We start from the raw sequence: 26,573 nt of genomic DNA, 5'->3' as shown, positions 1-26,573 counted from the left end.
TTGCACATGTAGACATGCCCAATAACTATTTTTCGGCACTCTGGGCAAGAGAGCTCCAGAGAAGTTAATTGTCTTCTATTAGTAAGGCATATACTGTGAGGCTATGCAAGTCTCTTGTCTGTATGCAGTTGGAATTGGAAATTATGATGGACAAGGACTATCCAGGTTTCAGATCTCATGATCAAACAGAAAAGTAATGACAAGGGATTTTCCCCGTAATGGCTAAATAGGGAATCCTGAAAAGGCTGAGCATCTTAGGAACCTTATGTTATTGAAATGGTGTTCCAGTCCCAGAGAAGGATCCCAAGGTAACCACACTTGATGATCATGATCATTCCCCCTATTTCCGTGGCAAGGATGTTATCTTCTTAGTTAAAGAAAGGCTATGGATGTCATGCTTGCAGTCTGATAACATTATGGGATCCCTAATTCTCCTACTTGCTCCTCTGATACACTGAGTACTCCTCCAGCACTTCTTACAGAAACAAAGGATACTTTATATGCAGATAACTGGTGAGTTTTGAAGAGTTTCTGCAAATCAGCAGGAACAAAGATTTATATTAGTACTGTGTGCGCACTCAGATTGCCAATCCCTAACTAAGCCTCTATTTGTTTTCCTTGTCTGGCCTGGATATTATGAGCCCAATTTCACTTACTCTGCCTTCTGTATTTTTCCAGATTTTGCTGTGCTAATTTGCTAACATTGCTTTTTTCAGGCAAAAAATCAAGTTCTAAATACTGCTAGTTGTAGAGTGCCCAAAGGCAGATGTCATCCAAGAAACAGAAATACACAATTTAGAGAAAAATATGCCTGAGAACTAAACAATGCATACTATTGTACTTTGTGGTTCCTGTGTCCTGACTTTGCATTATAGCCACTGGATTGTATGTGTAATAGGAAAGATGGGGAAGAGAGAAACTATTTTTCAATTTTTCTTGATAATCTTTAGTGTTAAAAGTAGACTGCCACTTTTCTGTCTTGATCATTATGTATTATTAAAAAAATACAAAGGGAAACCATTTTGGAACATGAGGGCCAACTGGTACTGCTTCTAGTATCATGGTGACTGTCATTTACTTGACTGAAAGCACTTCATGAAGATCCCATATGCCCTACAGTCAGAGTTGGCTCATCTCAATCCATTTTACAATCAGACTCCTATTTTTCATTGTCTTATGAATTTGAAGTACAAATTTTGTTTAAAAACAAAACAAAAAAAACTAACCTACAAACACCATTATATTTGTGTCAGGTGCCACAGCTAGAAGCCACCAGAACTACTGAGCTACACACAGGAGTACCTATTCTGTAGGCCACAATGTGATTTTATGGTTCTCTCCCTCACTCATCTGACAAAGGTACACCCCATGCACCTTTCTTCTCCAGAGATGGGTCTCTGCATGCACTTCACAGGCTGAAATATTTCCATTATTCTCTAGTTACACCTCAAAAAAGGCTCTGAGGTAGGTAATGCAATGGATCCTGGGATGCCTCAGACATAAAAAGGTTCCTGCTGCTCACCAACCCCATAATGTGTTTTTTCTAGAAGTAAGATGTATAGGGAATTTATTTCATAGACTTTCATAGATTTCATAGACATTAGGGCTGGAAGGGACCTCGGGAGATCATCGAGTCCAGCCCCCTGCCCAAAGGGCAGGAAGTCACCTGGGGTCATAGGATCCCAGCAAGATAAGCATCCAATTTACTCTTGAAGGTGTTCAATGTAGGTGCTTGAACCACCTCCGCTGGCAGACTGTTCCAGACCTTGGGGGCTCAGACAGTAAAGAAATTCTTCCTTATGTCCAGCCTGAAACGGTCTTGCAGGAGTTTGTGACCGTTCGACCTCGTCATCCCTTGGGGCGCTCTGGTGAACAGATGTTCCCCCAGATCCTGGTGGTCACCCCTGATAAACTTATAGGTGGCCATCAGATCACCCCGGAGCCTGCGCTTTTCCAGGCTAAAGAGTCCCATGTCTCTCAGCCTGTCATCGTAAGATCTGTTTTCCTGACCTCTGATCATGCGCGTGGCTCTCCTCTGGACTCTCTCAAGCTTCTCCACATCCTTTTTCAATTGTGGAGCCCAAAACTGGACGCAGTACTCCAGCTGCGGCCTCACCAAGGCCGAGTACAAGGGGAGAATGACGTCCCGGGATTTGCTCGAGAAGCATCTATGGATGCACACCAGCATTTTGGTCGCTTTACTAGCCGCAGCATCGCATTGCAGGCTCATGTTCATCTTGTGGTCAGTGATGACCCCCAAGTCTTTTTCTTCTGTAGTGCTAACCAACGTAGCACTGCCGAGCCTATAAGGGTGCTGCAGGTTTTTCCTCCCAAGGTGGAGAACCTTGCATTTTTCGGTGTTAAACACCATGAGGTTCTCGTCTGCCCATTTGCTGAGCTTGTCCAGGTCAGCCTGGATCACCCGCCTATCTTCTGGCATGGATGCTTTGCCCCAAAGTTTGGTGTCATCGGCGAACTTGGCCAGTCCACTCCTAACTCCAATGTCCACATCATTAATGAAGATGTTGAACAGTATGGGTCCCAGGACAGAGCCTTGAGGGACCCCACTGGTTACAGGGCACCATGATGATTGACTGCCTTCAATCACAACCCTCTGGGTCCGACCACAAAGCCAATTTCCCAGCCAGCGGATTGTGGTGGAGCCAAGGCCACAACTGGGCAGTTTGGCCAAGAGGTGATCATGGGATACCAGATCAAAAGCTTTTTTGAAGTCAAGATATATGACATCAATCTCTTCTCCCTTGTCCAGGTGATAGGTCACCTGGTCATAGAAGGAAATGAGATTGGTCAAACAAGACCTACCCGCAACAAACCCGTGCTGGCTGTCCCTTAGAATGTTAGCCTGGGCCAGTCCCTCAAGGATGGCCTCCTTAATAAACTTTTCTAAGATCTTCCCCAGGATAGAAGTCAGGCTAATGGGCCTCTGGTTAGCCGGATCCACTCTCCTCCCTTTCTTGAAGATCGGCACCACATTGGCCTTCTTCCAGTCTTCGGGCACTACACCAGAGCGCCAGGAGTTTTCAAAGACCCGTGCCAGGGGCTGGGCTATGACGCTCACCAGCTCCTTGAGTACCCTGGGGTGCAGGTTGTCAGGGCCAGCTGACTTGAAGGTATCCAGCTTCTCAAGGTGTTCCTTCACAAGGTCAGCATTGATGGAGGGTAGGGGATCCCCCTCACCCAGATTTCCCTGTCCCATAGCAGGCATGGGCATCCCGTGTGACTGATGAAAGACTGACGCAAAGTACCTATTTAAGAGGTTGGCTTTTTCCTGGGCGTCAGTTGTCAGTTGCCCCATCTGGTTTAGCAGGGGTCCAACATTGCCCTTGCTTTTCCTCTGGCTCCCCACATACCTGAAAAAGGACTTTTTGTTGTCCTTGATGCCTGAAGCTAGTTGGAGTTCAGTTGCAGCCTTGGCTTTCCTGGTTTGCTCCCTGCAGGACCAGACCAGCGTGGAGTAATCCTCCTTGGAGGTGAATCCTGTCCTCCATCCTTTGTAGGCTTTCCTTTTTAGCCACAGTAGGTCTGCTAGGTCTCTGGAGAGCCGGGGGGCTGCTGTGCCTTCTTGCTGCCTTTCCTCCATGTTGGAATAGATTTAGCTTGTGCACTGAGGATAGCTTCCTTGAGAAGCAACCACTCTTCTTGAATTCCCATCTCCCTGGGATCATGGTCCCTGAGGGCCTGACTGACTAGCCTCTTGAGCTTGTCAAAGTTGGCTTTTCTGAAGTCAAGGACTTCTGTGTTGCTGACTGACTTGCCAGCTTTACGGCGGATGGTGAAGGTGATCAGCTCGTGGTCGCTGTCACCCAACTTCCCATCAATCACTAGGTCGCCGATTAGGTCGTCCCCCGTAGCCAGTACCAGGTCAAGCAGTGCTTTGCCTCTCGTTGGCCCATAGACCTCTTGGGTCAGGTAGAGGTCCTCCACGCATGAGAGAAAGCTTTGCGCCCGCTCAGATTTAGCTGAGTGATCTTCCCACGAGATGTCCGGGTAATTGAAGTCACCCATGACAACCAAGGTCCTGGAGCAAGCGGCCTCAGTCAGTTCCTGGGCAAACTCCTGGTCAAGGTCGGGACTTTGAGTGGGAGGTCTGTAGTAGACTCCCACCGTTGTGTCCCCTGTGCTGAATTCCCCACGAATTTTTACCCAGAGGGTCTCTAGCTGTCCACGCCGGTCGCCAACATCAGCTTGCAGGGATATGTAGCTTTCCTTCACATAGAGAGCTACACCCTCGCCCCTTTTGTCAACACGATCCCTCCTGTATAGGGTATAGCCCTCTATACCCGTGGTCCAGTCATGGGTGGAGTCCCACCAGGTCTCCGTTATCCCAATGACATCATATTTCTTTGCACTGAGCAGGAGGACGAGCTCGTCCTGCTTGTTGCCCAGGCTCCTGGCATTAGTGTACAGGCAGGCAAGTGTGCCCTTGGGGGCTCTTGCCTTGCCCACAGATTGTGCCAGGGCTGGGACAGGGGTGAGCTCCCTTAAGTACCCCCTTAAGTGCCTTGGTCCGCTGGCTTTGCAAGGGCCGTTCAGCAGGCCAGCAGGGGCAGTAGTCCCCCCATCCCCCAGCGGGCTTAGTTTAAAGCCCGGTGGAGCAGGTCAGCCAGCCTGGCTGAGAAGAGCATCCTCCCCAGGGGAGAGAGGTGGAGGCCATCTCTTCCCAGCAGCTCGCTGCCTCTCTCTCCAAAGAGCGGGCTGTGGTCATGGAAGCCAAAGCCTTCCTGATAACACCAGCGCCGCAGTCTTTGGTTCACTGCGTAGATCCTCCTCTCCCTCCTCAGCCCATAGCCCGAGACTGGGAGGATCGAGGAAAACACCACCTGAGCTCCCAGACTCCTAAGCCCCGCTCCCAACTCCCTGTAGCGCCTCATGACCTGGCTGGGGGTGCTCCGAGCCGTGTCATTGGTGCCCACATGAATAAGGAGCATGGGGTAGTGGTCTGTGGGCCGGAGGAGCTGCGGGATCCTCTCCGCAATGTCTCGGATGCGGGCCCCCGGGAAGCAGCAGACTTCCCGGGCTAAGGGGTCGGGACGGCAGATTGCCCCCTCAGTGCCCCACAGGATGGAGTCTCCCACAACGAACACCTTATGCTTTGTCTTGGGGAGAGCGGGGCCAGTAGCTGCGGTCGAGCCTGGGTTGCCTGCGGGAGCTGGCAACTGCGTGGGCTCTGCTGGGGCTGCAAGAGGTGCGAACCTGTTGCTAAGCTCCGGCGGGGCAGTGGCCTTGGTGCGGCGGGCCTTGGGGCCCTTGACCACCTTGGTCCATGCCCCTGACTGGGCAGAGCAGGAGGTCCCAGAGTCCTCCTTAGTCGCGGAGGGAGACGGAGCTCTCCCCTGCGGCTCCCGGGGGAGAAGGGCCTGGCAGTAGGAGTCTAGCTCCTGCTCACAGTCCCTGATGGCACGCAGTCCCTGGACTGTGGCCTGGAGCTCCTCCAGCTGGTGCGCCAGAGACCCCAGTAGGGAGCAGACCCCACAAGGGGAGGGGGCCATGCTCCTGGGCCCCAGAGCCTGAAAAAGGGACAGGCAGCCCCCGCAGCCAAGAGCCAGGGGCTCCGTCTGCGTGGAGCCCGGAACCATGGGCTCCGTCTGGGTGGCCGTCTCTGAGGTGCCCAGTGGAGGGGCCGTAGAGCCCGAGGGGACCCTGGTGGTGCGGCGCATGCCCATCCGTGTCATGCCTCTGGTAGGCTGGCTACGGCTGGGGCTGGCTATGGCTGGGGGGGGTCGCAGGCAGGGTCTCGTGCCCTCCCACGCCCTCCCCTGTGCGAAGTCCGCGCTAACTCAAGCGCCTGTTTACGCAGCCTGTTCGCGCGGCTCCGGTCGCGGGGCTCCCTGGGGGGCTGGGCCAAGTAGGGGCCTGGGCGGGGGCTTGACCCGGCCCGGCACCAGGCAGCGGCCTCCTCCCAGCAAGCGAGGAGTTAACCCCTTCCCACCACGAGCCCGCTTACCTCCGGCTGTGCTGGGGGTTGGCAGGGGGCTCGGCGGCTGCTGAGGGGGTGTCTGGGGGGCTTCAGGCGAGTGGGGGCGCAGCGGGCTTCACCTGCGCATCTCTCACCGCTCCAGAGCCTACCTGAGTCAAGAAGAAACTTCACTGGTAGGAGAACAACAAGTTATTTTGATACTGCTGTGACTTGTGGCCATTTCTCCAGAGCCACCTATCTAGACTACACACAAGGCACTCTTAAGGCAGACTTTGCCACAGAAGATTGCACACTGTAAGGGTCAAGCACAAGTGCTAGCATCTATTTCCAGGTCAGTTCAAACCAGAGGGGAAAAGAGATCCAAAACATTTTTATTATATTTATTCCATATTTTACCTATGTTGTTAAACATAATGCCAACAAACCACATTACTTAACGTTGGTCTCCATTTAGACTCACTTCAGCTCTTGGTTGGATAAGTGGGAAAAAGATGTAGTTATTCTCAGAAATGAAAGTGGTCTCAGCAGTTTGTATTGTTAGAAGAGAAGGGAGCTAAAGAAAATTTGAGTATGGTTTCTCAAGCGTCTGTGGTTTCCTCAGGTTTTCCCCTCTAATTTCAATAAAGTCAAAGGCTTAACATTTTTTTTAGGTTAGTTGTTTCAAGTTGGGCACCCACAGCCATATATAAGTAAGTTAACAAAAGTGTTCATTTTTTTAGAGAAACAAAACTGCTTATTTGGATGCCTTGGCATGTGTTTTGATGCCTACCTCAAGCACACACACTAAAAAACGTAGGCATATATAACTAGTTTTTCTCATTCTTTATATGCCCGAATGTATCAAAATCCATGATCACTACAAGCAGGTTGGACAGATGCTTGGTTTTGTCAGAGATAACCCTGCCTCAAATAGGGGGCCAGACTAGATGACTGTGTGGGGTCCCTTCCAGCCCTACTTTCTGTGGCCCAGAGATCATATGTGCGTCACATGCATGCATCATCCACTAGTTTAAATCTAGGCAAAAGCTTATTATAAGCATAGGGTCCCCCCCTCCTATATTTTCACGTACTACCACCAATATAGTCAACTGTAGCTGAAGTGGAAAAAAACTAAAGAACTGTGTTAAACCTGAGCAAGTTTGATGGTATATTGTGATGGTGTGAATGTAGTACCATCTACAGTATGCTAAGTATTGTCAATATATTTGGGAAGACTATCCTTGAAGAGCTCATAAAACAACTGTTACTGGATGAAAAACACTATTTTATAAATGCTTGCACTACAATTGCTAGAGAAGGTCCTCAAGGCAAAGCCATGCTTGAGTTTCCCCCACTCTCAAAGTTTGGTGTGTACTAGGATCAGTTTAATTTTGAAACCAGGTCAATCACCCAACACTACACTCAGCTGGAAATTTCTGACTTGAGGACTTCTTGAACAGAAGACTTCATTGTTGCTATTCCCCTGAATTTGTACAGCATGAGCCCTGTGTTTCTCCACTTCTAAAAAAAGACTCTAGCATACAGGCTGTTTCTTGGTGAATACCAGCAGTACAGCAATAATTTTCTAGGTGCTTTGGTATAGTAGTTTAAAATGTTAGGCTTTTGTCAAATAGATCAGATTCTGGAACTCTGAAGCCACAAGAGTTCAGTCTTTCCCTCCATTCAGTTTAGAGGAAAAATTAACAGCTGCCCCTCCCCCCCACAAAAAAACCCCAAACAACCCAGCATTAGAGATTCAAACAAAAGAAAATTCAAAAACTATCAAAACTTTGTTCAACTGATGCTATTAAGTACTCTCCCTGAAGTTTTGTCCCTCCCAGAAAACAGCACCACGACTGTGCATTTTTCACCAATTAAAATGGAAATGCCCCTTTCCACAGTTGTATTAAAAGTTTTTATTGCACCAATATAAAATGTGGGACAACATGAGGCAAAAATTGCAGTTTTAAGTATGGCACTGTTTTTTTCCCTCCCAGCCAGTCAGCAACAAACAGTAGAGCCACCACAGCCCCACAGTCAATCAGCAACGGGTGGCGGGTACGCAAGTGAACCTGCAAGATTAAAGGAGCTTCGGCACAACCCACTTCCACTATGAATTTGGCAGGTCCCTACATATTACTATTCACCTCTGGTTAGGCCGTAGCTGGAAAAAATGATGTAGAGAAGCTGGGCTTGGGCACAGACCCAAGCAAAAATATAAGGTAGTTGGAAGATAAGTTCCATGAAGAAAGGTTGAAAAAAACTAGATGTTTAGTTTGAACTATGTATGTTTAGTTTAGCTAGAACTCAAGCCATATGAAAAAAGGTTGAATGAGATAGGTATGCTTAGTTTAAAGAAAAAGAGATGAAGGGAAGACATCGATAGCAGTTTTCAAAAATTTGAAAGGCTGCCTGAAAGAAGGAGAAAGACTTCTTTCCCTTGTCAAGAAGAACAGGATGCAAATAATAAAGTAGGTTTCGATCTAATCTCAAAAATGTTCCTTTTGGAATAGTAGGACAACAGAACAAGCTCCAGAGGAAGTTGTAGAATCCTCTTCACTGGAGGTTTTCAAGAATGATAAAAGAGTTACCTCACTAAAGGGAAGAAGCTGAGAATAACCTTCCTTAACATAAAAAAGATGACAAGGAAAGTTGGAAAGATAAAACATGACTTGGAGCCTATGGGCCTGCATTTCACAGAAGCAAAGCCTCTGCAGTTCCCATGCAATTTCAGTGGCATTTAGAATGTCCAGACCTGCTAGGAATTATAACTCAAGTTTGAAAAGTACTAAAACATATCTAAATCATGGCCTTCAATGGAGCTTAAGTGATCCCCTGAACAGAGCCCTAAAGTAGCACAAGTTGCATAATACAAGGAATACAAAACAAGCTTCTGCAAACTGGGAAGCAGCAATAGAGCAGTCCCAGTTATATCCAAGATAAAAAAAACAGCTTGCCAAGCTGCCTCAGCACTAGCTACTTCCACCTCACTCGTAAGTATGCAGTGTCAAAAGTCTACTGTTCAAAGTAGAATTTCAACATTCCAAACAAGATAAGATACCCTTCCCGGAGGTTACCTAATCAAACATGTCTTCGAAAAGACAATGCAATGAATGCCAATCAGCATTAATGTAATTCAGCAACTTGTTAAACTCTTTTAAAAAGGGGAGGGTGGGGAGAAATAACCTTAAAGTCAACATTTATGTTAAAAGTTTGGTTATCAGGTTCAGAATATGTAAACAAGTAATCCAGTTCCACAAAACTTTAAGGCCAGATTTTCAAAAAAGCGTTCTGTACCCAACAGGTTCCGCTAAGAATTCCAGGTGCTTTATGGAAAAGTTTGGCTACTGAAATACCACAGCTTATTCCCAGTGCAGAAAGAAGAAAGGGAATTGAACAGTACAAATGAGCTGCTTTCAAATACAGGGATGCTGATCAGCTGATTTCCCACATCTCTTGTTGGAGAGTATGGATGTGCCTCGGTTCCTGGAGGCAAAAATTGAGATTGTTTCTATGCCAAAAGCTAAGTAGGTGGTACCTGAAAGTCTAGGCATTTCATTCTCCAGCAGATGTTTCATTTCTACTTCTCCCCTTGCTCTAGTAGTATATTTGCCAACTCAGGGGAAGAATTATTGAAGGCAATTTGCTGTTCTACTGCCAACCGTAATGACACCAATACATTTAATTACTTCCTAAGTGTACAAAGAGGGGCAAATGTAAGGTCACATAGCTGCCATATAGATTAGGAAAAAGGTTAGAAATTTTTTTCTGGATCCAAATAAATCCTCAAATAAGATTTTAAATCCATGACTGCCAGCAAACACAGACTGACCATGACCCTGTATAAAAGTCATAATACATAACAAATGGAGGACCAGACATTGATTAATGGTAGAGTGCAGAATTTCAAGATTCTCAAGATCCACTAGTCCAAGCACATTACCTTCTTGGGAACTGAATCCCCACAGGAAACTGAATAGCCAGTTTAACTGAGAATGAATAATGATAGCCAATTATCAGGAAAAATAATCACTCTCATAGCAAAATATATCAGTAATATGATCAGTACTAGTCAAAGTAGTATTTATTTTAAATGCTTGAGATCTCATATTTTTGCTGGCAGACCAATGAGGAATCATTTAAATAACAGAAAAGGGATTTGGACCAGTAGATTCATTAGACATACAAGCTTTGCCAAAGTTACTCAATCCATTTAGCATCAACCTGAACCCTTGCCTCAATGAGTTACACTAGCTACCATTGCTGAAAAAAAACCATCCCAATCGAAAGCAATGAAAATTTATAACTGATCAATTAAACAACTGAAAACTATTTCTTGAGCCTGCCCATATTTCAAAATTAAATGTCTGAGTAGAATTCTATGGGCTAAATAGATCCATGTATTTTAGACTACATTAACATCGCCCTGAGAACTTCAATAAACTGAGAAGCAGGTTATTTTGCCCTTAGTTTGTTGGCCTAATGTTGCAATGTTTAGTTATCTCATAAGAAAGCATTATGAGCAGCATTTGAATAGTGCAACTGAATATTGTTTCCCATATATTTACTAGAAAATGCCAGCATCTGACACCAGAATTAGTTTGATCTTCAGAGAAGCAGTAGAAACATGCTTGCCTCTTTCTGTTACCATAAAATGCAAGCCAAAGTTGTTTGAATTTGTGGCCTTTCTTGTTTTGTTTTTGTCAGCCTTTAGCTAAGACATTTTTTGTCAAATACTGTACAGCTTGGGCTCTTTACATTGTGACCACATCAGTTGTGGCAAAGCAGAGGTTTCGGAAACCTGCAACACCATTAAACCAACATATGTAAACCAATATGCTGCTGTCTTCCTAAAGTCACAGGCAGCCTGAAAAAATAGCTGTTACACATAAAGTGCCCTTTTATCTTAGCACGCTTTTTGCTGTTGAAATATCAACTCAATTCTTTTCATAACTGCCAATTTTAAAAACAAGACCATCTGATGTGCTGGCCATGCTCTGCATGCTTCAACCAATGTACCCTATACCACTGCCAAAGTCTACAGCTTCATGCCTGGTAACTTCTGAGGGCAGTTATTATACCATTTTTATACATGGTATATTGAAAACAAAAATGTAAATTAAACATAAACAAGATTTTAATGAACACTTTATGGGCTGAACTATTCAAATTCATGTTTACTTTATTTAATACAACAGTCTTTTATTCAAAGCCAAGATAGCTGAAATTAAAGAAACAACCACAGGTTTTTTTCAGTGGGCTGCACCATGGAATCTCACTGTAAAAACAAGGTCCAGTTTGTGTATGAAATACACAAAGATCAGTTATAGAGCTGATTATTTCACGTGACATGGTCGTATTTTTTGCTAGCTTTGTACAAAAAGCAAACGTTGCAAAAAGTCAGTATGACCCAGACCAGAGATCTTAATTACAATACTGCTGTTCACACAACACAGCTAGAAGGAAGAATATGAACACCATTTTTCCATGAACGCCATAAACATTTTTTTTTTCCAGAGGCTTTTAAGTGACATTGAACAAGTAAAGTTTGGGTAAAAAATGAGCACATCTTTAACAATAAGCTAAACCAATAGCTAAAAATATTGATACGTGCCTTCTGCTGATTAATTTCAAGCTATTTCATTAGTTTATTTTCTTTTTATTTCTCCCCAATCAGTACTGCTTAATTTAAAAACAGGAGTCAGCTTTCAGTCCTAGTTCCTAAATCCATAGTTTGGTTGCCAAATAGAAGTGGCCAGATTTTCAGAGATGCTCGAGCATTCCAGTTCCCAGTGGGGTCAGGCCCAAAGATTTTTCATAGCTTACAATGATGGAAGATTCTGACTATACTATTTATGGCCAAACCACTTCTTTGCAGTCCCATATACTTAATATACAAATCTAAACATCTAGCTAATGAAATATTAAGAATATAAAAGACTTGGACAATGTCATCCTCGCAACCATTACATTCAGGTTCTGTCATTTATTTCCCACTACATTTATGCACACATATATTGATTCCATTTTTATATCAAACACATATAGAAAGAAGCCATGGCTATCATACTATGTTTTCCAAAAATCACTTTAAAATCTCACATACTCCTTTACACACCGAAAGAAAACCTAATACAAAGATACAGTTAAGAAAATAAAACAAATTAAAAAATAATTTAAGAAAGGTGTATTTTAGGACATAAATTAAATATTATCTCCCTTCAATATTTTACTTTAAGAACTCTATAATTTTCATGCCAACTTTACTGATTAAAACTGAATCAGGTTGGGAATCATCTTAGTACAAAAGCACTAGTACATTAGTATAGTACATTATACTGACATTATACTGAAGTTGTCATTAGTTTCTGCCCTCAGATTTCAAGTGGGGATTAACTTGGGGAAGTTAGCACTATATACTGGGCATGTCTACTAGGCCTGTGCAAAACGGTTAGTATTCACTTAGCATTCAGCCGATTTGGGGGACAGTGATTTGATTTGGTGTTTTGAATCACTGTCCCAAACTGATTCGGTCGAATTTGATTTTCAGATTCGGCCACCAGCAAATCAGCCAAATCTCCAAATCAAACAGGCCTTATACCTCGCCCACTCTCCCAGCACTGTCAATGGCTGTCCTGGCCAGCCCCATCCTCCCAGCTCTTTAAAAAAAAAAGCCCGGAACTCACTGGCTGCTGCCAGGTGCGGGGGGAGGGGGACCAATCCCTGCTGCCCCACATTGCCCTGCACTGCATGGAGGGCTCTGTCATGAGCCCCCATCCTCCATCTGGGCTCCCAGCCCCAGCATCCCAGCACTTTAAAAAGAAAAGCCCCCACTCACTGGCTGCTGCCAGGAGGGGGGGCAATCCCCGCTGCACCCCACTGCCCCACGTTGCATGGGGGAGGTGCTGTCACAAGCCTCCATCCCTCCCAGTCCCCCCATGGCTGCTCCACCTGGCCCCAGCATCGGCTCTTTAAAAAAAAAAAGCCCTGCACTTACCGGATGCTGCCAGGCTGGGAAGGGGAGGGGTGATCCCCGCTGCACCCCCACTCTCCTACAATACATGGGGGGCTCCGCTATGAGCCCCCAGAAGCCCTGACAGCTGCTGCAGCAACTAGTGAGTGCAGAGCTCTTTGTATTGGGGGGGGGGGGGGTTATACCAGGAGCTGGGGCCAGGTGGGGCAGCCATGAGGGGGCTGGGAGAGCGGGTGGGGATCAGGTGGTGCTCAAGGAGTCTGGGGGAGCAGGCAGAGGATGGGGCCTGGCAGGGGTCCCCCATGGTCCCCTCCCCCTCCTCCAGCTGCCCCCCACCCCCTACTTACCAGCACAGAGTCTGGGTCCAGCTCCCTGCAGCGGTGAGTGGAGACTGCTTGAATCTCCGAAGCTCTCTGAATCTTTTCTGAATCAATTTGGAGAGCTTTTTATTGGTCTCCTGATTCGATTCAGAGATCCAGCTACCAAATCGGGCTGAATCTCCTCAGGATCAAATCAGCACCCGAAGCTTCGCACAGCCCTAATGTCTATATGTTCATTAATGAGCAGTAGTTACTGCATATTTAATTTAGTACTTGCTTAATGAAGTACTAACTAAATGTACAGTAACTACACTTATTGAGCAGAAGCACTGGCAAACACTTTTTTGTGATGCTTAATGAACAGTAGCCTAATACTACTGTGCAGTAGCATGTTGGAATGTTTTTTGCCTAGCGTGTTACTGTGCTGTGTTATTAGGCTACTGCTAATTAAGCATCTTGTGTAGATGCAATATCTGATTGGAAAATAGATTTTCAAAGTGGTTACCAAATTGTTAGAGATGTGCCCTTTACAGTTACAGCTCTCGTAGTCTAGGGACAGAAATTACACACAAACTGGTATAAGTGATCAGAAACCTATTCAAACCTGTAATACCACAGAAGTTCAGTGCACATAAACCACTTTCCAAATGATCAAAACTAGTTTAAGATAAACCTGAATGGATGGATATCAGCCTTAACTGATTTAGGTTAAATTGGTTTATTGAACTTCTGTCCCAGATCCCATCCAGGTTCAAGTTAATTCACAGTCCCCTAGAATCCCAGGATGAAGAATGCTTTTCACCTCCCCTGCAAACTTCGCCCCTTCCTCACCCTTCCTCCCCCCTGGCAGGGTAGGCAGGTTAGCCTGGCCCAAGTTCTCTGCTCCAGTTGAGCAGGGAGGCATGCTCTAGTACCCCCAGCTTCTGGCCTGGGCCACTGCAGGCATGTGGCTGCATTTCTGGAACCAAAAGTGAATGTCTGTTCACTTGCTTATCAGTTCAACCTATGCAGTTTAAACTAACCTTCAAAGATTAAATCGATTCAGCCTCAGACTTTTTGACTGTCTGTACTTAGCCATACAGTGATGGTTGCTTTAAAGGAGGCAACTCAAACTATGGGCCACTTGCAAGGTACTCTTTACAAACAAGAGCTACCACTAGCCAGATCCTCTCTAGTCAGATGCAAGATCTCAGCAGAGATCTTAGGAAACTGGATCACAATGCATCACCATGCTGCACCATGTGGAGAGGATGTTTTGAAGGAGAGAGAGGCTTAGATGTGCATCTACACCTGAATGATTCCTGCATGGTGTATATTAAAGCAGTATTAGATATGCCTCAAATCCAAGTTTCCCTCCAAAACACATTTATACATTGGGGATGGGGGTAAAACTGAACTTTAATTAGAGCATCTCTGAGAGCCACTCTAACTAAAGCACCCAGAGCATCATGTGTATCAGAGTCCCTGTGCTGAAAAATGGTGGTGGGGGTGCTTTAACTAAAGCTTGTTCAACATAATTACATCACATCAGAGCAGTCTCTCTGAACATGTATAGAGACCCACAAGATCTACTCATAGAGAGGAAGATTGTATTCTAAATTAGAATTAATTACCCCTTTAAAGACTCCCTTTTTCCCCCTATGTTCCACTAAATATTAGTGTCTCAAAGTTTAGTATTGGAACATCTAATTTCTGTGATATACCTGATTTCAATCCTTAAATCTACCTTATGCTTTAGCCATGGTTCTTGTTTCTCCCCACTTCTGAAAATAGTGCAGAATAGTTATTGTATTCTAGTGTGTTGATAGCTATAGATTTTTACTTACCCTGCTCTCCTCTCTCTCACTTACACTCAGTAAATGCATCTGCCTAGCATGCAAGGGTTATTATGGAAGGAGAGGTCCCAGGAATAGAAGGAAGCCCAAGAGTGACTCTTCTCTCCCATTTACCTCAGGTGGAACAGGAAACACTGCCAGGGATCAGAGCACCATGCCACACTTCCAGAGCCAGATTAGCAGCAGCGAAGCCCAAAGAAGTACTTCCAGCCCCAGAGGGGTCGCCAGTAAGAAACTGCAGCATCCAGGCAAAGGACTCTCCTGCCACCACTAGCCTGCAGCCACCTGCAGCATAAAGGCACCTCACCAGACATATGGGTGGTTGGGGAACCACCAACTAATGGAATACTGTTGACAGATTTCTGGGGCAGCACACGCAAAGAAAGTTGAACCCCCACAGTCAAGTAGGTGCTGAAGGTTATGTGTGTGTAGGGCCCAGAGAGCTGATTCCTCAGAGAACTGAGGGTGAGGCACTGGAGCCCATCAATGGGAATTGTTTCTTTCGTTGGATTTAATTGATGTCTGACTGTGGTCTGGACTGTTACAACATGAATTGATAAAGAGAATGCGGGGAGGGGTGAGTGACCCTGAAGGCATACTGGTCCCTTTAATTTGATTTCTGAACATTATATCCGGACAGTTAATCATGAATAGAGAGAGAGAAACAGAGAGAGAGAGATGACCCTGAAGAAGGCTTGTCCTTTTAGTTGATTTGGTTTTGTCTTTTTGAAATTGCTAAGGAACAAATTGAGGGGAGGATTACCCTTGAAGGTTGAAAGACATCATGGTGAATGCACCTTATGAGAGGTGTAAACTGCCTTAATCTTGAAAGGCTGTGAGTACAGTGATGAAAGTAAGCGTGCCCTATGCAGACAGCCTAGGATAGGCTGTCCCCCAGCTTGGACTTCCACGGGATCAACCCAGAGGATCTGACTCAAATGCCAACAATCTAGGGGAGGCCTGTAAATTGACTGCAAAGGGTCAGTTACCCAAAACAAGAAGTCTGATTAACAAAGAGGAAGTGGTACGGGTGGGGTGTAAGGGAAGCAGAGCCACAGGAAGAGATTCCTCCAATATGCCCGGATTTACTACCCAGTGGAACCAACTCAAAATAAGATCAAAGTTGTGGCAGGCAAGAAAAATAACGTTGGAGAGCAGCTAGCAAGATAGTGTCAACACCTCTTCATCCTGACATCATTCACCAGGAAGACATCAGGCCGAAGAGGGCCCAGGACTTATAGCAGCTACCCCCGACACTTATAAACATCACCCCTTTCTTTTAACTTACTTACCCTGAGCAACAAGTGGACATTCTTTATTATTAGTATATTCTCTGCCTTTGATCTGATAGCTCCTGCAAATTAACTTTTACCCTTGCATAATATACTAAGTCTCCTGAAGGAGGTTATATATCATACCATTTACACTGAACACTCACAGGTCCTACTGACAATATTGATGCTGAACATGCCTTTCTGGTGAAATGTAATCCTCTGCAGAGTGCCAGTATGAAAATCTAGATACTACTTTACTACCACTTGAATGATATGCAGATTCTGTATAGGTCTTGAAGAGGCTTGTATTTCATTCTCCAAACAATACTCTTTATCTTTAGGCCGTATCTTCATATAACATTTTAGGCTAGAATGCAGCTATGAAATCACTATACAGTCATAGAATCATAAAATAAGTCTGAAGGGACTTTGGATCATCTAGTCTAACTCCCTACTAGAGGATCATCCCCCTACCAGGGTTCAATTATGGTGGGGCTGGGAGGGCTAATCCCCCCATAAGAGACAAGAGCCCCTGCATAAGAGATGAGAGCCCCCAGTCCAGTCCGTGCCTTTCTAAGCAGCTCAGACAGCAGTGGCAGTGGCTCCTTCCAGCTTCTGGCTCTCACTGCCATAGAGCCCCACAAGAGTTGGAGTGTAATTCAAACCCTTCCCCCTCCAAGTCTTGTATAAAAACAACTCCTGGTTAAATCTTTGTGACCACAACATCCATGCCAGTATGCTATCAGCTACCTCAGCTCTTCACAGTGTATCATAAAAATACAGTAGAAAAGAAAGGGTCAAAAAAAGAACTGGAAAAGAGACAAGGATTAAATCTTACCTTAAATCAAAAGATTTTGAAAAAGGTTTATATTCACATCACTGACTAGTATTTCTACAGCCCAAAGCCTGAACTTTACAATGTCATTATTTGATTAGTTTCACTTCCTAATTCTCACACTAGCACAGCATATTTTGTAGCCCGATAGAGAAATGTGCAAAAGTAAAAAACAGATTCTCTTTCAATTTTTTTAGTTTTGACTGAGTTTTGAAAATGCCCCTAACAATATTCCAGTAAGACAGCTAAGAAAGTATGATCTAAATCAGAGGTTGTCAACCTACAGCCAACAGGCTGGATCTGTTCCATGAAGACTATATCCAGTCTGCAGCAGCTCAGGAAATCTGCAGAATACTTCAGTCACAACAGCAGAAGAAGAATATCCAAGGTCCTAAGTCCTGCCCTTTTCTATCTATTCCTTTGGCAACATCTGCTGATTCCTGGAGGGTAGGGCTGTGTCCCACAGCAGAGGTTGGGTTGAAATCAGCAGCCCACAGTGACAAAAGGTGCCAATCCTTGGTCTAAATTAATATACTATAAAGTGATAAAGTGGGTGTATAGTTGGTTGGAGAATCAGACTCAAAGAGCCATCAATGGCTCAGTGTCAAACTGGAGCAGGGAATATTTTAAATGTGGTTCCTCAGTGGTCTGTATGAGGTCTGCAACTGTTCAATAGTTTCTTTAATATGCTGGAGGATGGAATAGACCCATAGTAAATTTGCAAAACACCACCAAGCTAGATAGCATAACAGACACTTTGGAAGATACAATTATGGATTCCAAATGACCTCGATGAATTTGAAAAAAAATGGTCTAAAGTAAAGAGGATGAAAAAGTCAGTAAGGACAAGTTCAAAGTACTGTACTTTGGGGGGAAAAACAAATAAAAGCACAACAAAAAACAAGGAACTAGTTAGACTGCAGCACCACAGAAAAAGATCTGGGATTATGGCACAAACTGAACACACATCAACAATTCAATATTGTTGTGGGGACAGAAAAAAGCTAGTGGCACATTGGGATGTATTAGGGAGAGTGCCAAATTCAAGCCAATCATATACTGTTCATCTCTGGCAAGAGCCAAATGCAGAATTACTAAGACTTGTTTCAGCCACTGCGCTTCAGGAAAAATCTGGAGCAGATGGCCTGAAAAGATTGTGACTTTTCTGCCATTTCAAACTTTGAAATTCCCTATTATCCATTTTAGGCAACTATTTTCGCAGCCACGTTGGATGAGAGTTCATCATGCATTCCTGTAACGTTCATTTAGAATTGCAGAGAACCACTTGGAATGTCCTAAGATTTAAAATCCTCTTAATAAGCATTAGGAACATAAGTGAATATATAGCACTGTTGCTACATGTTGCTTCATATAGGGATGCTACCATGCAGAACTGTTCCCGTTGCATTACAGTTTTCTGGTAAATTCTACTTGCTTTGAAATTTCTAATCCTCAAGGGAATGAATAGGAAAGCAGCCCACTTCTTTCTTCTGTTTCAATTATATTTATCAAGGAGAGAAACGCATTGGAATAAAAAAAAGAACATCTCCAGCAGAAATTCAAATAAGTGTTCCAATGAGTTGGTTAGATTTGAGAAATTCACTTTTGAATTGTAGATTTGCTTGTAAGAACTCAAAAGTAAAAGCTATGATATGAGCTAATCCATATAATGTGAACTCATATTATGCTTTACATCATTGGGGGTTGTGGCAGGACACTGTTGGTGCCTCCCACTTTATGGGCTGAGGCAAGCAGCCAGCAGGTGCTTGATTGCAGAAGCCATTTTAGATCTCTGGCCATCTATATAAACAGAGACTCCTCCATGACTGTTTCAGGCTGGACAGAAGGAAGAATTTCTTTACTGTCCAAGGTCTGGAATAGACTGCCGCTGGAGGTGGTTAAAGCACCTACCTTGAACGCCTTCAAGAGAAATGTGGATGTTTATCTTGCTGGGATCCTATGACCCCTGCTGACTTCCTGCCCCTGGGGCAGGGAACTGGACTCGATAATCTTCCAAGGTCCCTTCCAGCCCTAATGTGTATGAAACATCTTGGAAATAAGGGCAGGAGCTTAAGGGGATGGTTTGGAGGCTCCTGGTCCTGGGCCTGACCTAAAACTGCACCTTGCCAGGAGTGGGTGGCCTGGTGGGGCTCTCAGTGGCATGGGAGCCCCCAGGAAATGCCAGGCCTGGTCCCTAGTGAAAGGCAGGTCGGGGCACCTTAATAACCCCAACTCCCACAACCAGGTGGGTTACCTCATGATAGGGCCAAGAAAGTGGACCCGGGTTACAGAGTGGGCTATACACTCAGAAGCCTGACTTAGAAAACTCTTGACTGGCCAATGCTGGTGCCAGGACCAGAACGGTCAGAAGGGCCAGGGGCCCATTGCAAGCGACAACCAGAGCTGAGGGCCTGGGATTTCTGACTGGCCTTGGAGGTGAGGCCAGGGCCTGTATGACCAAAGGTCCTGGGGGGACCAAGCCTGAGATGGGAGGAAGAGTTCAGGGAGCCAGGCAGCCCAGTATGAGGGTGGAGTAGGCCTCCTGAGGGGAGGAATCCCATTGGGGTCCAGCTTGGAGGATTCTGAGACCCAGCGTGGGGCCAGTAATGTTAAGATCTGTGGATGCCATCTGCAAGACTTGGGCTGTGGTGTAGGGAAGGAACAGAGCCGCAGATAGCGCCCTTGGCATCAGGGCAAGAATGGGCAGCCTCCCACCTAATTAACAACATAATTATATATCTAGGCATGGCAGGAAAGAAGGCAAGTGGTTGTCCCAGAAACAGGTGGGTGGGCCATTGGTAGACCCGAGGAAGCCCCGTTACAGGCGTCAACCCTTTTGGCAGGAGTGCCACAAATTATCCCTGCACTCTCCATAAGTGCCACTCTGATCCCTTTTCTCTGCCCAATCTACTCTCCTGCTTTTTTTCTCTCTGCCCTATCTGCCACTGCACTGCATGTCCCTTCCCTGACCTACCCTGTGCCCCCTGTGACATGTACTGCAGGTTGGCCACTCCTGCCTTGCACCATTGTCTAGTGTGAAATTAGGTTCCTGACACCTTAGAAGCTGATTGTGTAAACTTCCATTTGACATCTTCAGTATCTATATTTATTTGATTTCTACTTATGCATGTATGGGCATGGCTAACCAACCATGGCTGAACAACCATGCTAGTGTAAAAGTATCAGAAGACTGATCAGTGGCCTGTCTATGAGGCAACTATTAAAGACAGAAGCTAGCTGCAAGCCATGATTTCCATTGATAAATTTATGTTCAAATGAAACCAATGAGGCAGAATTCTAGTTTAATGGTTTCCCTACCAGAATCACTCCATGGTCTAGAGGCTAACAACTAGGAAAGCATCTAATAAAATTTAGAAATCAGGAAAAATGGATAGTATAAAGTGGAAAGCCTTCTCAGTTTCACATTCCCTTTGATGGAACAGCTGGTATTTCTTTGTGTTGCTAATCTCAGTAAACAGTTGGAAACTTGTCCATTTCAAAGCTATCTGAAAAAAACCACAAAATGGAAGCAGAAGGGAAAAGAATTTTGTCATCTGCATAATCACTGGCTCAGGGCTGGATTTTTTTTTCTGACTACTTGCTTGATCTTTGTGGAGAATGTAATGGAGAATGTAAACAGTACTTGATGTTGCATGAATTCATTTTAAGCAGTTCACTATGGCAAAGTACAGACAGTCAAAATGCTTAAGGCTGAATCGATTCAATCTTCGCAAGTTAATCTAAGTTGTGTAGGTTGAGCTGACAAGCAAGTGAACAGACAATTCACTTTTAATTCCAGAAATGCTTACCTGCAGTGGCCCAGGCCAGAAGCCGGGGGGCACTAGACCATGCCTCCCTGCTCTGCTGAAGCAGACAGCTTGGAGAGGGGGGAAGGGGGGTTGCAAGCGTGGTGCAAAGCATCCTGGGATGCTGGGGGACTTTGCATTAACTTGAATCTGGAGGGGATCTGGGACAGAAGTTCAATAAATTGATTTAACCTAAATCAATCAAGTCTGATCCTACATCCACCCAGGTTTATCTTGTACTGGTTTTGAAAGCAGTTTATATGCACTGAACATCTGTTGTATTACAGATTTGAACCAGTGTTTCTTTGAAAAAATCCTCTCTAGTGCCTCTCCCAACAAACTGTGTGGCTGATCATGGGAACTGCCAAAGAAATCTGCATCTGATTGACTAGCTAAGCATACCTTTCTCCTCCCCCAAGATAACAGGTAACTGAGAGCCACCATATTCTACTTCTTGATCAGTTGTATAAATAGGTGTTGACTCAGCTCCTCCGCCCTGCTCAGATACCGACAATGTGAAGACAGTAAATGAAAGCACTTCTATTTTAACACAGTGGAAAGAAATGAAAGCAAGGACATTTTAGTTCTGGGCCATTGCTTCAAGGGAAGAAAGTATACTTCCTCTAATGGAATAAACAGTTTGCTACCAGTAAGTACAACACACAGCAACGCCAGAATAAAACCAGTGAAAACAACATGTCTTCTCAGTGCAGTTATCTTGTTAATGTTTTACATCCATCTGGAACACTTGACGCCAAAACTTCCATACTGGGAGCATGGTGGAGAACATGATTCACACACATAAAGTTAAGCATCCACATTTGAGACTAACAGACCTCAATCATACCCCAGTCGCTCTTGGATCCAGCCCTTAGCCCAGAGTCCCATATCATCCTGCCACTCTTGTTCTACAAACATAATGACTACCCCCTTTTACTCTCCACCCATATTTTCCAATATCTTTGTCCACACAGCCCTAGCACAAGGACATTATTCACTGACTGCAGACTCTAGGCGCTACCACAATACAAAATAATACATCAAATTTCGTATTTCCACCTATGGCTCCCCTCCCACTTTCAGCTTCTAAATACTAATCCAAGTAAAAAGCACAGGAGTAGGAGCCAAGAGCTCACATCCTATTTCCAATTCTTTCATTGACCTGCTGTATTATCTTCTTCAGGTCACTTCACTTCTATGCTTCAGTTTTCATATTTGTAAAATGGAGGTATGCTTTTAATATGTGAAGGGCTGCTTAAAATCCAGATACTGGGGTTGCTTTGATTTACAATCACTAGTCATGTATTTACAATCACTCTGGAGTTACACAGGAACACTAAACTTTTGCAGATACTTCCAAAAATTATTTTAGGACCAAGCCTTTTCATACTTGCTCTCAGCCCTGCAGCACATTTGCATACAGAGATTTTGATTTGTAGGTCAAAAATACATTTCATTTAGTTATTTTACTTGACAAAGAGGAATATTTTACCTACAAATATGCAAAGCACAGTTACATCCAGATGAATTAAAAATAAAAAAAAAATCAAGCTGTTATGTGGCAAACATCAAATTACTGAGGACTATGTACATAAGAAAGCTGAAAGTTATTTGGTTTGAATAGAAAGTTCTGATTAAAAAACTGCAGCACATCCACAGTTCGCACCTTTCCTTAAGTTTCTCTCAGCATAAGTGGATTGTTGACAGGGCTGTGCTGAATGGATATTTTACATATACAGTGCACATCCTCCCTAAAAAAAAGCATTTATTGCAGAATAGTCAAATACAGGTAGGTGTGCAAAAGGAAGTGTCTCCAGAACCCCTCTTTAAAAACAAACGTGACCCAGGAAATTCAGAGTTACTTTTGCATTGATCCTAACTGCAATGTTACAATGTTACATGTACATAGGAGCCTCTCTTCTTGCAGAGAAGTTCCTATATACTGGTATTGCACTGTAGCTCGTGTATACATGCAATAATGCAGAGCCATTTTGAAAACCCAAAGTTCCTTCCGTCCAGTTGAGTAACAAACATCACTAGTACAGATGCAGCAATTGAGTTGCTGGTGTGACTATACCCATGAGGAAGCCTGCTGAAAGTTGCTTTACATTAGTTGCTACAAAAGACGGAACTGAAGTTTCTGTTGTAATGCATTGGTCTAGTCCTGGAAACCCGAAGTTGCTCACCAAAAGCATCCGAGAATGTCTCCCTGCTAAAAAGGAGGCATATACCCAATGGAAGGAAGGGGTCATCACCAGGGATGACTATTCTGCAGTCGCTCAGGGTTGTAGGGGAGCAGTTAGGAAGCCCAAGGCAAAGATGGAATTAGGACTAGCTTCTCAGATTAAGCACAATAAGAAGTTCTTTTTTAAATACATAGGGGGCAAAAAGAAGGTCCCGGGCAACGTGGAGCCCTTGCAGGACGCGTTGGGGAATTTCGTCGTCACACCAGACGACAAAGCTAACATGTTTAATGATTTCTTTGCCTCTGTCTTCCTAAGCAGGGACCAGAACAGCCACCTCCCTGCTGGGCCCTCCTTGGGCCCCAGGGGAGGTACATCTGAGCCAAGGGTTAGCGTGGAACTCCACCCTAGAGTCCTTAAGGAATTGGCCGAGGTCATTGCAGGACCCCTGGCACGGCTCTCTGAGCACTTGTGGTGTTCTGGTGTGGTCCCAGAGGACTGGAAGAGGGCCAGTGTGGTTCCAATCTTCAAAAAGGGAGGAAGAAGGACCCAGGAAACTATAGGCCAGTCAGTCTTACCTTGATCCTAGGCAAGCTGTTTGAGAAAATTATGCTGGCACACATCTGTGAGGGGCCAGCTGGGGACTGCATGCTTAGGGGCAAGCAACACGGGTTCATCAGTGACAGGTCCTGTCAGACTGACCTGGTGGCCTTCTATGATCAGGTTACCAGATCATTAGATGCAGGGGCAGCAGTGGACATAGTCTTCCTGGACTTCTGGAAGGCATTCGACACTGTCTCTCACCCCGTTCTCATTAAGAAACTGGGGGGACTGTGGTGTAGACACCCACACAGTCAACTGGGTGGCCAACTGGCTGGAGGGCCACACCCAGAGGGTGGTAGTGGATGGGTCCTTCTCAACCTGGAAGGACGTGGGCAGTGGGGTTCCCCAGGGCTCGGTCCTCGGGCCCGCACCGTTCAACATCTTCATCAGTGATTTGGATGAGGGGGTAAAAAGCACCCTGTTCAAATTTGCTGATGACACTAAGATGTGGGAGGATGTGGGCACACTAGAAGGTAGCATCAGGCTTCAATAAGACCTAGACAGGCTACAAGGGTGGGCAGATGTGAATAGGATGGGATTCAACACAGACAAGTGCAAGGTGATGCACCTGGGGAGGAACAACCGGCACCATACCTACAGGCTGGGGAACTCCCCTCTTGTCAGCACGGACGGAAAAGGATCTTGGAGTCATAAGACTCCAAGATGAACTTGGCAGTGTGGGGAGGCAGTCAGGAAGGCCAACCGTACCTTGTCATGCATCCACAGATGCATCTCAAGCAGGTCCAAAGAGGTGATCCTCCCCCTCTATGCAGCACTGGTCAGGCCGCAACTGGAGTACTGCGTCCAGTTCTGGGCACCGCACTTCAAGAGGGATGTGGACAGCATGGAGAGGGTCCAGAGGAGGGCCACTCACATGATCAGGGGACAGCAGGGCAGGCCCTATGAAGAGAGGCTACGGGACCTGAACCTGTTCAGCCTCCAAAAGAGAAGGCTGCGGGGGGATCTTGTGGCCTGTTATAAACTAGTCAGGGGGGATCAGCAGGCATTGGGGGAGTCACTGTTCCCCCGAGCACTGCCAGGAGTGACCAGGAATAACGGTCACAAGCTTGCAGAGGGCATGTTTAGGCTAGATATCAGGAAGCACTACTTCACGGTCTGAGCGGCTAGGATCTGGAACCAACTTCCAAGAGAGGTGGTCCTGGCTCCTACCCTGGGGGGTTTTAAGAGGAGGTTGGATGAGCATCTTGCTGGGGTTGTTTGACCCCAGTATTGATTCCTGCCATGGCAGGGGGTCGGACTTCATGATCTACTCAGGTCCCTTCCGACCCTAGAAACTATGAAACTATGGGACCAGACCAGTTGCATAAATCAGTTTCAGCCAAATCAGTTAATTCTGATACAACATTCAACCAGATTTATCTCAAACTGCTTTCAGCCATTTTCAAACTGGTTTATGTGCACTGAACATCTGTTCTGTTACAGGATTAAACTAATTTCTGATCACTTAAACCAGTTTATGTGTAATGTCTGTCCCTAGCCCAGATGACCATTCTGAAATATGTCCTAAATCACAGATCAGCATGGAAACCTCTCACCATTCTGATCTTTGTGCAAAAATTGACCTATAGCTTGGTGTCAAGTTTTGGGGTTTGTTTGTTTTTTTGTTCTTTTTTTTTTTTTTTTACAGATTCAGGTACTTGGTGCTTTTATGATTGCAAAATTATGGCATATTTTAAAATGCACAATTTTAAAAGGTCATAAATTGAATCACTTTGGGTGTCCTAATGCAAAAATTCCCCATGGATAGGATTTTCAAGAGCACTCCACCTCTTGCCATTAATTGAGACCAACAAGTGCTTTTAAAAAGTTTTACTTCAGCCTATCCTGAACTTGTTCAGCACTTATTGTCCCTTGTACTCATTAGACAATGTTCTGTGTAAAAAAAAGGTTTTAGAGATGCACTTCAAAAACAAGCACATCAAATTTCAAGTTTCAGCCATCTGTGTTACATAAGGGAAAAGATAAAAAAGTTTGTGTTATTTTGTTTGTTTGTTTTTCAAACTGAGGGAAAAGCTACTTTTTCATTCCCATCTGTAAGAAACCAGTGATGAAGAATGTTACTTATACCAAAGAGAATTTTGGAGGCCTAAGAGAGAATTGGGGACTAGAAATACAAATCAAATTACAACTAGGCATTTAACTCCAAAATAAACCCTATGCAATTAAAACACATACACAAAGTTGGCACTGGAACATTTCACTATAGTTCTGTTTTTGTTATTTATAGTATTAAAAAAAACAGCTTGCATTTCTAACTACCGTGTACCCAGAAAAAATCTTTAAAGTATGAGCCCTTAGAGCAGGCAATTATTTCAGGCGGAGAACCACTTACCGAGTTTTGACAAGCTTTCAAGGGCCACATGGGAAGCCCCACCCCACAACATGTGCCCCACCCCCCAGGTCACCATGCTGTGACTGGAAGTCCTGCCCCCTAATCCCTGAGCTATGTCCCCCAAAGTCCCTCCCCTTGCCCCCAGAAGTACTTCTTTCAGCAAGGGGTTTTGCCATCTTAGAACCAAAAAAATACCAAATTATATTCTAAAAAGCAAACATCTACAGCATTCATTAATTTGATTTAAAAAAATATTTTTATCCTGATTTACATGTTGGTGTAGTATACACAGGGATGATTACACAATAGCTTAAAATGATGTCTTACTCTTGTGTATAGGTTTGTGGGAGGCTATAGGTGTGTGGGTATGTGGGGTGTGGGTGGGTATGGGGTTTGTGGGGGCGCTGCATGGGGTGAGAGTGGCTGGGGTGTATGAGGGGGTGTAGGGGTATGGCAGTGCAAGGGGGAGTGTGG

At 44.9% G+C, this 26,573-nt stretch overlaps 1 protein-coding gene across 3 annotated transcripts in view; it reads right to left on the bottom strand.

Moving 5' to 3' along the window:
- The window catches only part of BASP1 (brain abundant membrane attached signal protein 1), an 85,545-nt gene that overhangs the window by 5,327 nt on the left and 53,645 nt on the right, over positions 1-26,573 (bottom strand). The window contains exon 2 of one of the 3 annotated variants that reach the window (XM_090049906.1): positions 5,966-6,087. The exons of 1 other annotated variant lie outside the window; for it this stretch is intronic. The gene's annotated coding sequence lies outside the window, so the exon portion shown is untranslated. The remainder of the gene's footprint in view (positions 1-5,965; positions 6,088-26,573) is intronic. One more of the 3 variants, XM_090049907.1, reaches the window with a different exon arrangement.

The sequence above is a fragment of the Crocodylus siamensis genome, chromosome 5 (genome assembly GCF_052110815.1).
Source record: "Crocodylus siamensis isolate JL-2025a chromosome 5, ASM5211081v1, whole genome shotgun sequence".
Taxonomy (NCBI): domain Eukaryota; kingdom Metazoa; phylum Chordata; order Crocodylia; family Crocodylidae; genus Crocodylus; species Crocodylus siamensis.
This window is presented reverse-complemented; position numbering and strand designations above follow the sequence as displayed.